General features: G+C 51.5%; 1 protein-coding gene across 1 annotated transcript in view; it reads left to right on the top strand.

Moving 5' to 3' along the window:
• LOC144730195 (myosin phosphatase Rho-interacting protein-like) overlaps positions 1-15,093 on the top strand; it is a 107,955-nt gene that overhangs the window by 64,967 nt on the left and 27,895 nt on the right. The gene's annotated exons all lie outside the window — the stretch shown is intronic.

Genomic DNA, 15,093 nt, shown 5'->3' with positions numbered 1-15,093 from the left:
AAATTACCACATGGTGAGGTGCGTGAACGCCGCCACTTGGAATACAAATGCGGCCGGGCACGGCGTTGGCCACCCACCCCCTCGTGTGCTCGGCAACAGCACTTGCCCTGTAAGTCTGTCGAAGCCTACGAGGGGGGTCTTTGTCTTTACTATCGAGTGCACAGGTGGTGCAACTGCACTGGAGCCCAGGCGTCGGGCTCCAGAGAAGAGGAGGAGGGGAGGGGGTGCGAGATTGAGAGAGGGGGACGCTTTTTAATTCCTTGCATCGGGGTGACGCCACGCCACTCGCTTCGTGGCATGGCGTCACTCGTGTGTCGCGTGAGCGCAGGATAACTTTTCCACGCCGTCGTAATCCTCGTGGCGATCATTGTCCTTCTTCTGGTGCCTCGCATCGCGAGGGCAAAATCATTCTGAGGATGCGCAAAGCTGGAATGGGAATAAGGGACAGGAGGTTTTGAAACTATGAAGTGCCGATTGAACGTTTTAAGAGGTTAACAGAAGGTACAACTGTCACAGAGGGTTTCTATTTTCTCGACCTGCTGAATGGGATGTCCACGCAATGGCCATCTCATTTCACAACTTTTTTTTTTATACAATCCATTGTTGATCTGTCCACACTCACGACCTAACCTCACCTGCCACCACTATTTTTTAAACTCTCTCTGTTCAAAAAGTTAATACAACATTTTATGAGGAAGGCCGGTTGGCTGAAACGTGGAAACCTTCCCTGTTCTATGAGTGATGGGATGAAAACGTCTTATTTTTTTTTATTTTCAAACTTTATTTTTTTCATAATTCTTTTTTTATATGTAAATAATATTTTCCTTAGGCTCTGCCAACATTTCTCCCACAATACAGGGTGAGTGCTTCTCAACATAAGTCCCTCGGGCACAAGTGGCAGCAGCAAGCCATGATGGCTGCACTTTACTGATGACTCATAATGATGAGTGTGAGACTGCCACGATCTGCACTTTCCTTGTTGTTGTTGCTGCCAGTGTCGAGGTGGTGATTGTCATCACAACAGCGGTGACGTCATCTTGATATGCATGCTGGGATTCCTGTTATTCTTTGCTGTTGAAGAAATTTTTTTCTTTGTATATCATCATCATCATCAGCCATGATTGATCCACTGCTCAATGAAGTCATCAATCCACTCAGCACACAGCTGATCGATGATATTATTGCAGCGATGTTTTATAATTTATTTGCCAGGAAAGCCGAACTCGAGGAGGGTCTTGATTCAGGGTGGTGGTTGGCCGACCCCCTAAGTAGAGAACGCTCATTGCTGCACCGCCTTCACATTGCCATGCAGCTGCCAACCTTTGGAAATCCCGTGCTCCCATCTCCGAGCGGTCCTCCAACCCCGCCCCGATGCTGGAGTGCGTCGCACGTATTTGCCGGCACAACTAATCCGGGACCAGATTTTATTTTTTATCAGGCTATTCATATTTCTTTACATTTTGAAATTTTCTAAAGTATTCACCGCGAACTCGTGGACAAGTCCGGGCACGATGTGAAACACAATGGAGCTGCTCGCAGAACAGCGAAGCGTTGGCAGCGGCACAATCGTTTCATTAAAGCCCGCGGTGGTGTCAAGCCACGTGATGCCGCACGTTGTTTTGCCTATTTATCCCCCGGAGGCAGCTCACGTGCACGAGTCCATTAGCTCGCCGCAGCAGCAAAGCCGCCCCCGCACGGGAGAGATCGCGGTTGGCGCAAAGAGAAAACTCCTCCCGGAGGTTCTCTGCCGTGCCGCCGCGTTGCAGCATCGTGAGGCTGCGTGCGAGGTTGGGGAGCGAGCGCGAGTGGTGAGTGGAGCTCCACGGGCCACACGCTGCTGCTGCTGCTGTTGTTGTTGTCCTCGTCACGATTGTGCTATCGGCGTCGCGTCTTGAGACGAAGAGTCCGTTTGTATCTTTCGCAGAGCAGTGCAAATCTTCGTTGTCGAGAGTGGATGTGGCAGAGCTTCGTCTGAGAACCTTTCAAGTGATATATTGGGATGGCAGCCCTTTACCACGCGTTCTGCAAATCAGAGTCATGTTCATCACACTAGAGTCAGACGGATGTTACATTTTCCGCTGGAAACTTTGTGCAGCCGTGCTGGGACCATCAACTCGCTGCACGTGAGATGGCTTGTGGGGTTAAGTTTTGGTGATTTGCGGATTTAAAATTCACCGTTTGTACCAGTACAGGGCAGGACTTAGCCCCAGAGCTGAGCTTCTCGTCAGACAGATCTAATTAAGCCGTTGTGTGCGTGTGGAGTCATGCGTGTGGAACCGCAGTGCTAGACCTGTGGGAATTCCTCAGGATTACTTGTTTTTTAATCCCCCAGGGAGGGCAGCCGATACAAGTGGGAACTATCGACGGCGACCAATGCTAATTTTTGCAACGTCTGCTGATGACGTTTGGATTTGCACTTGGGGGGGGGGGGTGGTTAGGACGAGGAACACGTGGTTTGGAGAAACACACTCTCAAGTTAGAGAGATCATGTTGAGCGTCAGGAGTAGGAGGTAGGCCTGGGCAGGAGAAGTCTCTGGAAGGGGGGGGGGGTGATGCCCGCTGGTCGTGACTAAGGCCGGAGAAGGGGAAGGTGCCCGAGAGGACAATCGACCGCGTGAGATCGAGCGATGAGATCGGCTCGTGTCAAGGCCCAAAGATATGGTGGAGGCCTGGGAAAGGCTTAATTCAGCAGTGGATAGAACATGATAATGGTAATGATTAGGATTTCACAGAATTCGCAAATTGAGTCGCTTTTTGGTCGGCGGTCACGCATCATTTAAACAAGAGCGCTGTGTTGACAAGTCGCAGTTGCGTATCGTTCTATTGTTATGGTCTTGTTGGGGCGAGTTCACATGGCAACGAGAAATGGATTTGCTGGCCCAAGCATACGAGGGCATGCGGACCATGCGCGGAATTTCTTGTCGGGATAGGGCATGCGACTCTGAGGCTCGGAATGGAATGCGGTCAGAGAGAAGGTGTTGCAGATTAGGCGAGGAATCGGACGCTGCCATGGGTGGGGGCGTGTTACAGAGACGAGCATTCGAGTGGCACCCGGAGGTTGAGTGACCATGGGGAAGGCCCAACGCCAAACTGGTGGCGGCGATGGTGAGACCGTGAGAGCTGCCCAGGGAAGCCCTCAGTGTTACGAGGCCTGGGGTGCCACAGTGGTGAGATGTTCACTACCTCGCCTGGTATGCAGGAGGTCGAGGGTTCGATCTCAACCCTGACGCCTGCTGTGTATTTGGAGTTTACGTGTCTCTCTCCCCGTGGTCGCGTGGATTTTTCTCCGGGTCCTCCACTTTTTCCCTCCACATTTAGAAACATGCGTTTAAGGTATTTGGCTGCGATAAAGTCCCACGTGACAAGCCACTCTTATGAGCTCTCCTTTGTGGCCAGGTCGCTTCTGATAAGAGCTACGTAGCTCAGTGGGCCTTATCTGGTAAAATAAAAAAAAATAGCTATCGAAGGAAGGAGACGTTCGCTTGGTGGGAATGCTGTCAACGGCATTGTGATGGCTTCGTGAACTTTTCCTTTGCTCTCTTGGAGAATTTCAGCCGTGGCGGTGGCATGGCTTGCAGGTGGTCAGTCATGGACGAATGGAACCATGCGTACCCAATGTGCCGTAATCCGCTCTGCTGTAAGTGGGGTTAGCGGTTCACACAGAGATAGAACCGTGACGACGCGCGCGTGTCGCCACCCCCTCCTCCCGCCGCACGGCAATGAGGCGACGCTCACAGGATGTAGTCCAGCAAGTAGGTTGATGACCCATCTCTCTGAAATGTGACCATTCCCTCCTCTTACACGTTTCCCGTTCCTCCCACACACACTCCATAATAATACAAATTTATTATATATTTAAAAAAATATCCGAAGCAAGATGATTCCTCACTGACAAACTTCAGCACCGCATTCCTCCGGGTGATGAGGCATTCTGGTGAGTAAGAAGCACCTTAAAAATACGTGTTGCCCCCCCCCAACCCCACACGCGCGCACATCGTCAAGAGCCCCCCTAAACTATTGCGCCAACATAGAGGGGGAACAAGTGGGCCGTGATCCGGAGAATGCGACGGCCGTTATGACTGTTACTGCAGCGGAATCTCTAAATATCACAGTCATTTACTTTGCACGCGTGAGGAACGCGAGTCCTCCCTAACAGCCGCTGTTGTTGTTGGAGTGAGCCGTTTAGAAGCAGCAGCAGCGGCGGCGGCGAGAGAGAGGAGATAAGAGAGAGGAGAGTCATTTGTTCTGTGTGGGCGAACCGGGTGGCGGCTGTGACTGTGCCAGGCGGTGGATGGGAGGGAAACGCTGCATTCCTAAGGGGGCGAGGATAACAAAACTGGCGTGTCGTGGTCGTCGTCGTGAGCGGCGTGCACTTCGCGAGCGAGCACTTCGCGAGCGAGCGAGCCCTTTGTGCCGGACGAACCCGGCGTCCGTGCCGCGCTCTCCGAAACAACTCCTCCAAAAAAAAAACTCTCCCCATCGTCGTCGCTGCCGCCCGTCGCGCTGGGGCTGACGGGCTGCCCACGGACCCCGCGTCTCGCGGCGTGTGAGTATCGTGTGAGTATCGTGCGAGTATCATGCGAGGATCGTGGGCCACACGCTCTGGTGTTCCTGGAGTTGACACGGCGTGTGACGGTGGCGGTGAACCTGTTCGCGGTTTGGCATTTTCGCGCGCGCCATCTGTTGTCAATAAAAAGAAATATCCAAGAGGTATTTAAATAATGTTACAAAGGAGCAAAACAGGCAGTACTGCCAGCATGCTTTGTTCGATGTTTTTTTTAATCTGCTAAAAATGCAAAGTAAATCAAAACGTACCACTGCTACGGTTTGAGCACTTAATTTTTCCCGTAGTTTTATGTTTTAGATAAATATTTTTTCACGTAATATTGCATGAACAGTTGCCAAACTACTGCTAGATAATAATCCGAATAATCATCATCATCATCATATTGCACGGCAACATGGCTAGCCATGACAAGGCTGCTGAGCAAGCTGCATCAACACCAGTGCAATCCGCTGAGACTGTGACGCTACTGCCAGGGGGAGCTGTGAGCGAGGCTGTGAAGTGACGGCAGAGACACCCGCAGCTCGGACGTGTGACGACGAGGGCCTTCCCACGCTGTCTCGGGGGTTGCTTGACCATATTTCACCGCTCTCTTAGGCGCTGGTCGGTTGAAGTGGGGGGCGAGGGTCGGGGTGGTGGGGGGCGCCCGGACCGACTCACAAGGAATGTGCTCAATCTCCCATCAGATCTCAGACACGAAGCAGGGTTTTACCCAGATAAGGTTGTGGGTGCTCCACCGCCAAGCACGACAGGTGGTATAGGCTGCGGAGCTACGTGGTGGGAAACAGAGGGCCGGGCAGAAAAAAAAAACTGTTGTACTGTGATTTAAAGCTTTCGTGACTGCAGGGATTCATCTTCTTGGTTCTTTCGGTAAAGTCATCACGTAGAAGGGAAATAATAAAAATAAAACATAGTAATTTATTTTTATTATTTTGTTATTTCCATTCTACGTGACTTTACCGAAAAAACCTAAGAGTATGTTGTACTGTGCTTCTATGCCGCAATGTCTGTGCTCCCAGTCTCACTGGACGGTGTGATGTTAGGAGTGTGACCTGATGATAAACCGGGGCCGAGACCTCGAGCTGCGCCACGACGGGCCGCGACTCCTCGCTGATAACGACTACAACAATAAACACGAGCGGAGTAATTGCTCGGGGAATGGTTAAACTTGTTTTTGTTTCGTCGTTTCGTTTGGGCTTGGTCGTTTTAAATTTTTATTTTTTATTTTTTGCCGTCGAGCAGTAGGTGGTCTCGGCAGCAATGCCCTCGACGCGTTTCAGTGGAGCCGCGCGGGTGTGTTGGCTTGCGTGGATGGGATGAGTGTGGGACGCGTTACCTTTGTCCACGTGCTCACGGGGAGCGTTGCTGTACTGCAGGCTGCCAGGGTACACGCGTGATGTACACTGTCTAGGCTGCCAGGGTACACGTGTGATAGGCATTGCCCCTAGGGCTCAGCAGATCGCCAGACATCGATCTGCATGGAACAGGGAGGCGATAATCGAACGTTGTGTTAATAATTTCCTTGCTCGTGAAATTTCTGGAATTTAGGAAATTGAGTTTGTAGCAAGTGCCTCTACTGTTGGATCAAAGTCCCATCTACCTGCCTACGGTTCACAATGGACGCCGTGACCAAATCGCGATCTCAGTCTCGGTATGCTGAGCAGCATCTGAGCCTCAGTGGTGCCGTGATGCGAGACTGCCGTGCATAACAGGTGCTATAGGCTGCAGGGGTATGTGGTGAGCGGTGCAGACCCCCCCCCCTCCCCGTTGTTGTATGGTACTAATATGCTCCCACGTCATGTCTACGCTCCACACCTTCACCCCGCCACTGACCAGCTTGGCGAGGCATGGTCAGACAACCCCCACGACGAGCAGAGGGGGGGGGGGGGCGTGATCCAGCAATGGGTCTAGTCGAGGGGGCCGTGGGTAGTGAGGGGAGCCGTGGATAGTCGAGGGGCCGTGGGTAGTGAGGGGAGCTATGGATAGTCGAGGGGGGCGTGGGTGTAGCGAGTCTAGTAACAGGAGTGTGCTCCCGCACGGTGACTCCGGGCTGGGCCGGTGCGGTGGTGGTGGCGGCCTTGGCGTTTATTGCGCCAGAGCGCGATATTAAAAAGAATCCCACAAGAATGAGGAGCCTTTTGTTTTTACGATATTGCATTCTTGGAAATCTGCGGCACATGTATCAGCGTTTTTACCACGCGGAAATGGAGCGGACTAAGCAGTAAAAATTAAACAGATAACACGAGACTTCATCTCGGCAGCTGATGTGATAAGGGGCATTGTTTCTGTTTTAATGAAAACAGAGGGTGGAGTGGGGGGCACACTGATGAGCGCAATGATAGAACAACTCAGCGACCTGGGTTCGATTCCTGGCCACGGCTAATATCAGTGACACATCAGTGGCTGACATCAGCAATTGACATCAGTGGCGTGTGGTATCTGACTCGGTCCTGGTCCCGTCTCCCCCCCCACTCCCCTAGCCAACCTGCACTGAGTGTTGTGGTGAAGTTTGGTCAACAATCCCCGATGACTGACACGGCAAGGGAATCCAGCGTCAATTGACCAATGGTTGTAAAAACAAGAGTAATATATCTTAAAACAAATAGTTATTTTGGTTGATGTGGCAACATTTTTAAACGCTTGACAACGACAACAACAACAACAGCAATATATCGGAGATAATTAGAACAGAAGATGAGAAATAAAATCGGAAAGAATGGGGCAATGGGAATGACTTTAATGCGACTCGGGCAAGGGCCAGACATTTTAGGCAAATTTGCCTCGACGACGAAGAGTGAGCAAAGCCCAGATGCTTCGCTGCTCACTATTCTCCTCCCATGGGTGCATTTGGTGACATATGTGTGTGTGTACATGAATGATAGCTTTCTGAGCGTGGTTCCCACACGGCAATGCCAATTGGCAAATAAATCTCTTAATAGGCATTTTGATTATCACGGTTGACCACGTGCGGTGCTAAACATACGTACCATTCATATACACACAATTACGCACAATCGGTGGGTTTGTGGGTCAACTTAATTGAGGGTTCCAGAGCCGTCCCACGTATTCACATCTGAAGTTGTTGTTATGATTCTTGTCGCTGTCAGTGGGAGTAATGTGAGCGTTGCGAATGTGGTTTTTCGGTGTGTGGTTTGTGAGGTTGGTGTGGCACGAGGTGCGTTGATTGGTGTCGCGGAACGCGTTGCGTTGCATTGCTCGTGAGAGCTCCGGCGAGGCTGCCGTGGGGAAAGCGAACGGGGCCTGCCCCCCGAGATTTGGAACTTTCGTTGTCTCCGTTTAGTTTGTTGTCCTTCCCCCACACCTCCGATTACCAGGGTTGGCTACGGACCGTGTGAAAGAAGTTCAAGATGCATACGTCCGTCTGAACAAGTTCACATCGGTGGAGGGTGTGGGAGGGGGGGGGTTGCGTTTGACCAAGCGTTCCAGGTTCTGCTTCTTATGTAACTGTGCTAGCATGCCGCACGTTAAATAGAGATGTGGGAGTTCTCTCTGTCGCCCACTCATACAGCACGTTTCAAACGGTGAGTACAATTAGAAGCAGAGAGCAAAAACGGCAATAAATGCACGCCTTTGTGATCTTTCTGCTCAAGGCCGTTGGCAGAGTCGTGGAGAGAGTGAGTGTGTGTGTAGCTGCTTTGTGGGGCAGTGCGAGTGTGTGCTCTTGTGTGAGAGTGAGTGTGTGTGCTGCCTTGAGAGTGGGGGAGCGGTGGTGTTGTGGTTATAGCGCTACGCTGCGAACCCGGCGACCCGAGTTCGATTCCCGCCCACGGCCACCAATACCAGTGGCGATTATCTGAACCGGTACTGGGCCTCCCCTAGGTCGACTCAGCCTCAAATGAGTACCTGGTGCGGTGTTTAAACATCGCCACTGGGGAGACAAAGGCGGCCGGGCGTGGTGCTGGCCACCCATCCCCTCGTGTGCCGTTCTGGCCTTTATAGGTGCTCGCCAGCAGCACTTGCCCCAACAGTCTGTTAAGGCTATATGGGGATCTTTGTCTTGTTATGCTCTGTGAGCGAGTGTGTGCATGTGAGTGAGAGAGTGGGGGAGCGGTAGTGCAGTGGTTAGCACGCTGCGCTACAAACCCGGCCACCTGAGTTCGATCGCAACTCACGACCAACACGTGGCGGAACAAGTTGTGGGACTCCCCTAGGTCGACTCAGCCTCAAATGAGTAGCTAGTGGAGAGACAAAGGCAGCCGGGCATGGTGCCAAGTACTCGCTAACAGCACTTGCCCCAACAGTCAAAGACTATGCAGGGGATCTTTGTCTTTGTGCGCTCCTGTGTGTGTGAGAGTATTTGTGCTTCTGTGTGCATGTGTGAGTGTGTGTGAGTATGTGTGCTTCTGTGTGTGTGAGTGTGTGTGAGTATGTGTGCTTCTGTGTGTGTGAGTGTGTGTGAGTATGTGTGCATGTGTGAGTGTGTGTGAGTATGTGTGCTTCTGTGTGTGTGAGTGTGCGTGAGTATGTGTGCTTCTGTGTGTGTGAGTGTGTGTGAGTATGTGTGCTTCTGTGTGTGTGAGTGTGTGTGAGTATGTGTGCTTCTGTGTGTGTGAGTGTGTGTGAGTATGTGTGCTTCTGTGTGTGTGAGTGTGTGTGAGTATGTGTGCTTCTGTGTGTGTGAGTGTGTGTGAGTATGTGTGCTTCTGTGTGTGTGAGTGTGTGTGTATGTGTGCTTCTGTGTGAGTGTGTGTGAGTATGTGTGCTTCTGTGTGAGTGTGTGTGTGAGTATTTGTGCTTCTGTGTGCGTGAGTGTGTGTGAGTATGTGTGCTTCTGTGTGTGTGAGTGCGTGTGTGAGTAGTTGTGCTTCTGTGTGCGTGAGTGTGTGTGTGTGTATGTGTGCTTCTGTGTGAGTGTGTGTGAGTATGTGTGCTTCTGTGTGTGTGAGTGTGTGTGTGTGTATGTGTGCTTCTGTGTGAGTGTGTGTGAGTATTTGTGCTTCTGTGTGTGTGAGTGTGTGAGTATTTGTGCTTCTGTGTGCGTGAGTGTGAGTGTGTATGTGTGCTTCTGTGTGAGTGTGTGAGTATTTGTGCTTCCGTGTGCGTGCGTGCCTGTCCGTGGGCCCTTTCTGTGTGTGTGCGCTGAGGCGTGACGCGTCCCAATTAAGCGGCGCATTAAGCTGCGGGTCACAGGCCGGGGCCCTCCGGACCCAAGCACCCCAGTTGTCCCCCGGCCAGGTGAGAGCGCTAATTAGATTGGCTCGGGGGGGGGGGGGCGGCCCCACACGGCCGCCGCGTTCTTGCCGAGAGAATAATGGCCAAGTGGTGACCCCGGGGAATGCGCCCCTTTGTGGGCTCGTGGCGATTCATTCACTCGCTCATTTCCGTTTTAATTGTTATTGTTGTTACGGTAACGGGTGTCGGATAGTAGTTTGGCCATACTTGAACCGCGCCAGTTGGTAGGAGGTGGGGTTTCGAGTGACCGGCGCTGCTTCAGATTTTCGCCTGCCACCAGGGCTTGATTTCTCGCCGAATATTTTCTGGGTCCCTGGCAGACTGGAGTTGGCATGCTGCGATCGTGGCCACGGGAGTTAGCCACAGGTATGTTGCATGTGGTGCGCCGGGTGCGGAAATATTTTCTTGGGCTGACGACAGGGACGGGCCCGGCCAAAAGCCCGGCTGGAATTAAGTCTTACTCGCTCCTGATGTTAGCCGTAGCTTGGCATCAAACTCAATGAGGCCCACGGTGCCATGGCCCAAATACTTCACTGCCGCTTGTTGAGTTTTTCTTGGTAATTTCTCACGTTCTTTTTTACGTGATTATTACCGATGCCTCTGTTTTAGTTGTTGTGATACACTCCAGGAATGTTGTGGTTTCACGCTTCAACACACCGGTGGGCTAAAGCAGTGAACTATTTGTCTTTTGTCAACGTGACACTTTTTTACTGATTGGCCGTGTCGGGTGGTGGAGGGTTACGCCACATTTATAAATAACGCGATCTAAACCCAAAAATCGTTGATTATGAACAATATTGGTCGCGAAAGCTTACGTGTTAAACACTCCAGGAAGTCACACCTGTAGCATAGACCTTGTTTAAAAAAGAGTGTGTGGGGGGGGGGGGGTGGAGGGGGGGCACGACTCCGGTCAATGTTAAACAAACTTCAAACGAGTGTGAAACGCTAAACAGCAGCGATGACAAGATCTGCGCGGTTGCCCGTCATGCGTTCTGCTCTGGCTCTCAACCCCCGGCGCGGACGAGCGAATGCTCTCCGATGCCCCGTCGCTTCGTTGCCGTACTCGTCTGCACACGATGTCCGGCCCCCTCTCGCCATCGCGTGCTGGTTGCTGCGTGTGGACGGTGGTTGCCAATTCACCCATCTGAAGCCAGCACACGGCACGCGGGCACGTTCCATTTCACGGCCAAGGGTGGTCCGCTAAGGCGCCCCACACCTTTCTTTACTTCGCTGCAGCATTCCCTCGCTCTTCGCGAACTTGCTGTGCGCAATTTTGGGCTGTCCGCGAATCGCATCTGGAACTCTACAGGACTGCATGGAGAGAGAGAAAGTGATGATGATGCTACTGCGCAGCATCATACTTTAATATAAGTTCATTATAAACTATAACATAACTAGCCTATTGCCCGTCCAAGGACGGGTGTATTTCAGTAAATCTGAAACTTGCAAGCGAAAAGCAGACCGCGACATGATATTCATTGTGTAAGGACAGTACGGGGTGATGTAGGGACAGTACGGATCCCCGTGGCCATGGCTACTAATTAAAGTAACGCGAACAGACAGGGTCACGTTAGGGTAACTGGGACCTAAGTGGTCGCTAATAATTATTGATGCGACAGGGTCGCACGAGGGGAAGCACGGGGACCTAACGGTCGTAAATTGTAATAAGGGCAGAGACGGACAGGGCCAGGTGCGGTGAGAGAGGGTTCGGGAATAGGGGCGTGGCCGGGTTGTGAGGGGGATAAGAGCCGGCGTGAACCGGGGCTCTGGGCTGCTGTTGTGGGGGAACTGCCATCACCGTCGTCACCTTTGAGCGGGTCGTCTTCACCATCCTGGAGTGGGCACCTTGTCGTCTTGGAAGGCTCAGAGTTATGTTGTCTCAGAATAGATTTACCTAAGTTACCCAAGTGTATATAGTCACTCGCCGTTGCTCGTTAAGTTATCAGTGAGTCGGCGGACTTTATTCATAATAAATAAACATATAACTGAACAAGACGGTGTCTGAGAGCTAGATTACAATTGCATCAATTCGTGTGCAATTTGTAAGGCCGCTTGAGGGTTCTGCCTTTGTAGTGAGGGATGTAAGTTGACGCTGACAAGGGGGGAGGAGGCGCCTCGCCCCCCCCATGTGGAGTGACGTCACCTGCTAATTAATATTAATGGCAGGGTGTCCATTTGGAAGACGTCACCTCCTCATGATTATTAATGAGGGGGGCTGTTCGATGTGGAATGATGTCACCCGCTCATGATTATTAATGAGGGGGGGGGTCCATGTGGAGGACGTCACCAGTTCATGAGTATTAATGAGGGGGGCTGGCCGACGTGGAATGACATCACGCGCGGGACACACAGACATTCTTTGCTTATTATAGTCGTTAATACTTTCATGTTACATTTCATCTACTTTGTGTTTACTATAAGCACATTTCTTTTGCTTGTGTTTTTATGATAATTTTAATTTAATAGCTTATTTATGTATTTATTTAAGGCAATTTATTGAGAAAAGACACGAGCGTCTCCGGAACGTATCCCTCGCGAATAACGAGGGAAGACTGCCTTAGAATGTAGAAGGGGGGGCCCGGCATTAACCAGGGCGCAGGGCTGCAGGCAGGGAAGGCCCTGCAGCCCTGCCCCTGTTGATGGTCACCTTGGTTGGTGGGTGTTACGATTGTTTTGTTTGATTCCCTCTCGCCGTCACTTGCGATGGGCCCCGTGCCACGCGCGCCGGGTTAAACCATCGCACGCGCACAGCCCTTTGGTGAGCCCTGACCCCGGTGACCTTGGGGGTTGGGGTTACGCCCACCGCCGAGTATTACGGAAAGATCAACAATGGGCTTCGTGCCGCCGCGCGCCGTGGGCTGACTTTGCTGCTACTGTTGCTGCAGCAAGAGAGGGGAATTTGTTCTCTTGGTTTATTTACTTAATTTGTAACCTTCATTCAAACGTCACTCTGAAGAAGAAGGAGAAAACCCAGCAGCTGCAGTGCATGTGGTTTGAGCAGAAATCGACAACAACAACAAAAAACACGTGACCAATTTGGAAGGAGAAAATTGGTCGACAATGATTAACTTGTATTTAATTTGGTCATGGTGGAGTGGTGGCACAGCGGTTGTTAGCGCATAGAGCCATGAAGCCGACGACCTCAGTTCGATTGCCGGCCACGGCTACCAACAGCGACGAGTGATATCGGAACAAATCCTGGGACTCCTCGCCACCCTTTGCCAACCGCGTACTGCCCAGCGTGGCGAAGTACGGTCACACAAACCCCCCGTGACTGATATGACATGGCCCTCATTCAGCCGTGGCTAGACCAAGGCCTGTTCAATATGATATATTTTAATGTCAACAATTTATCGCTGCGATGTGGAGGCCATTCTGCAGATACACCAAAGCTGCAAAAAATTTTTTCAATTTTAAATTAAACTAAGGTCATGTGACATGCGGTGATGATAGATTTGGCAGCAGCAATTACTAAATGTGCCGCATGAGTTACGGAGGTGTAAATGCCAGCGCTTGGAGATGTTCGATGAATCATGATTTATATATATGGCTGTGTAGTGGAGTGCATGGCTCGCAATAAGTACGCACGAGTTTTAAATCCTGGTAAGGGATTGACTCAATTCTTCAACCCAACGGCGTTGATAAAATGAGTGCTCTCCAACCTATTGGGGAAAGCGAATAGTGGTTGTCCTGCGAACAAACTTGACCCCACCATAGGAGTGTGGAATTTCCACCAGGAGAGCAGGGAAATCACTTTGCCTTCTGTCCAGAGGTCGCAAACGGGTTTTGATTCCTTACCCGTACCCGTACCCGGCCGCACCAGGGTCGCAAACGGGTACCCGTACCTGTACCTGGCCGGGTACGGGTAGCCGGGTATCGGGTAGGGTACGGGTATCGGGTACCCGATTGCGACCTCTGCTTCTGTCACCTTTTTTTGAAAGACAATAGATAAACAACATAGTTGATATCTAGATTTGAAGTTTTCATGACTGCAGGGATCCATACTCTTTGGTTCTTTCGGTAAAGTCACGTGGGTATATTTTATTTTTTATACCTACGTGACTTTACCGAAAGAACCAAAAAGGACATAGTTGATGGTTCAGCGTTATCGTTAATCTTGTGTTTGTGTGTGTGGCTGTGTGAACCCGTTGTGCCTTGTGCCCGTGGGTGTCGCAGCCGTCGCTCTGGGTCATGTTTGAGATGTACGCGTTTGTCGGTCGTCTTCCTATAACTCGGATTCCCCCAGTTGGAAATAACGATTCTGATTCTATAACTCGAACCGTGCTCCTTAAGCTTTACTGCAGCCTTGCACCCCTTTGGATCTCAATCGTAATATTTTTTAAAAAGTATGTTAATAAATACATAGGCTTGATGTGTTTTCGATTATTTACCTTCTAAAAATATCTGCCCACGTCTCGCACCCCCAGAAAGGGCATCACGCTCCCCAGGTTAAGAAGCACTGATCTAGAAGAGGAGCTCTCACTGGTTTGAAATCGAAGCGTTGCCTCCCTGGCATTGAGAGCTTGTGTGGACGTCTTTGTGTCTGCTCATACGTGCTTGTGTGTGTACACGTGTACACGTGTGGGTGTGTGGGTGTGCGGGTGTGCGGGTGTGCGGGTGTGTGTGTGTGTACACGTGTGGGTGTGCGGGTGTGCGGGTGTGTGGGTGTGTGGGTGTGCGGGTGTGCGGGTGTGCGGGTGTGCGGGTGTGTAGGTGTGCGGGGGGGAGGGGGTGTGGGTGTGTGGGTGTGTGGGTGTGTGGGTGTGTGGGTGTGTGGGTGTGTGGGTGTGTGGGTGTGTGGGTGTGTGGGTGTGTGGGTGTGTGGGTGTGTGGGTGTGTGGGTGTGTGGGTGTGCGGGGGGGAGGGGGGGAGTGAGGGGCACGGTGGTTAACTCTGCACTGCTTTATGAACCTGTTGTATGTATCTATGCACGTGTGTTCACTTGGCTGTATGCATCCACTGTGCGTGTGCGAATACATTGCGGGGAGCGGTGGCGGAGTGGTTAGCGCACTGCGGTTCCATACCTGTTTACGGCCAACACCAGTGACGATTATCTGCACCGATCCTGGGCCTTCCTTAGGTCGACTTAGCCTCAAATGAGTACCTGGTGGGGCGTATAAACATTAACACTAGGGAGACAAAGGCGGCCGGGTGTGGTGCTGGCCACCTACCCCCTCTTGTGCCGTGCCGTACTTCATACGTGCATGCTTAGAGCACTTGCCCCAACAGTCTATGAAAGCTATACGGGAAGATCTTTGCCTGGAATACATTCAGGTCCAAGCATTGTTGCACATGTGTTTTTCACGATCCCAGCCTCTCCTGATTAATGCTCTCCC

Source organism: Lampetra planeri, chromosome 35 (genome assembly GCF_965212315.1).
Source record: "Lampetra planeri chromosome 35, kcLamPlan1.2.h2, whole genome shotgun sequence".
NCBI classification, from domain to species: domain Eukaryota; kingdom Metazoa; phylum Chordata; class Hyperoartia; order Petromyzontiformes; family Petromyzontidae; genus Lampetra; species Lampetra planeri.
This window is presented reverse-complemented; position numbering and strand designations above follow the sequence as displayed.